Raw genomic sequence first — 1,393 nt, 5'->3', positions numbered from 1 at the left:
ACCGGGTGGGAATCCATTAATTTAAAATTCTTTAACAAAGCATCAACCTTTGCAAATATCAAACTCAAAGTATCAAGGTCATATTTACCAGGCATTTTGATCATATTTCTAGGGAAAATCGTTCCACTTCTTTCTGATGTCCATTGGTAATGATTAAGTGTCGCACTCTCTATGATCTCTTCAACTTCATTTAGACTTTTGTTCATGAGTGCTCCACCAGATGCAGAGTCAAGATACACTTTAGTCTAATACTTGGTTCCATAGTAGAAAGTTTGGATCATCAACCATTTTTCTAATCTGTGATGTGGACACAATCTAAGCATACTTTTGAATCTATCTCATGCTTCATAAAGAGATTCTGTATCAATCTATTTAAAGCTAGCAATCTGATTTCTCATATGTGTTATTTTGCTTGGTGGATAAAATTTGTCTAAGAATGATTGCTCATACTGTGCCCAAGATGTAATATTGTTTGCTCATAAAGAACTGAGCCAGAGTTTTATTCTATCTCTCAAAGAAAAACCAAATAGGAGTAGTTTGATTACATCTGTTGGTACTACATTTATGTTTGTTGTACCACAAATTTCATAGAAAACCTCCAAGTGTTGGTTTGGGTCCTCATGTACGCCTCCACCAAACTGATATTGTTGGACCATTGTTCATTGTAAGCTTAATCTCAAAATTGTTGCTCTGACGGTCGGATACTAGACTGGTGACCTCGAGCATCCAATGCTGCATAATCTTTGAGAGGTTTGTTTACCATGTTTTGCCTTTCTTGGTCTTATTGTTGCTTTTGTAGAATTTTCTTTCTTCTGAAGGTCCTTTCAATCTTAGGGTCTATTGGTAGTAATTCTCCTGCAAAATTAGACCTTCACATATAAGAGCAAGACAAGTCAAAAATAGTTTATTTGTATTTTCTGAATATAAAAGAATGTAAGTGCAGAAATTAAAATTGCAAGAATTAAATGTGTAAAAGTTAAAGGAAATAAAAGTACAGGCTATGTATAAATATTTACAACATCAGTCTAACTTAAGTGTGTTAAGTCACTAATGTCAAAAAATCTCTGACAATGGAGCTAAAAACTTGTTACAAAGCCGTAAGTGCACAGCTACGTCATCAGTAATAAAATATCGATCCCATAGGGATTGATGAGCACCAGTGAACTGAAGTTGAGAAAGTAAAAGAGAGAAAGAGAGCTTTGAGGAGAACTGATCAAGGGAAGTGTTCTAGGGATTCGGTTTCAATGTAATGTTGATCAATGTGTTATGGATTATTCAAATCCTCTATCCTTATGCAATGTAGAAAGTCTAACTAAATCCCGACATTCCCCCTCGATTGTCATGTCAGAGTGTTGCTCCCTTGATTACCCGATGCCTCTAGTTAGTTAAGATA

General features: G+C 35.2%; 1 non-coding gene across 1 annotated transcript; it reads left to right on the top strand.

Annotated features, from left to right (window-relative positions):
- Positions 1-294: 294 nt before the first annotated feature.
- On the top strand, positions 295-401 carry LOC121973922. Its single transcript, XR_006109827.1, has one exon. It is a non-coding gene; the product is annotated as a small nucleolar RNA R71 (small nucleolar RNA).
- Positions 402-1,393: the final 992 nt, after the last annotated feature.

The sequence above is a fragment of the Zingiber officinale genome, chromosome 4A (genome assembly GCF_018446385.1).
Source record: "Zingiber officinale cultivar Zhangliang chromosome 4A, Zo_v1.1, whole genome shotgun sequence".
Lineage (NCBI taxonomy): Eukaryota > Viridiplantae > Streptophyta > Magnoliopsida > Zingiberales > Zingiberaceae > Zingiber > Zingiber officinale.
The sequence above is the reverse complement of the archived record's forward strand: the minus strand, read 5'-3'. Positions and strand labels throughout refer to the sequence as shown.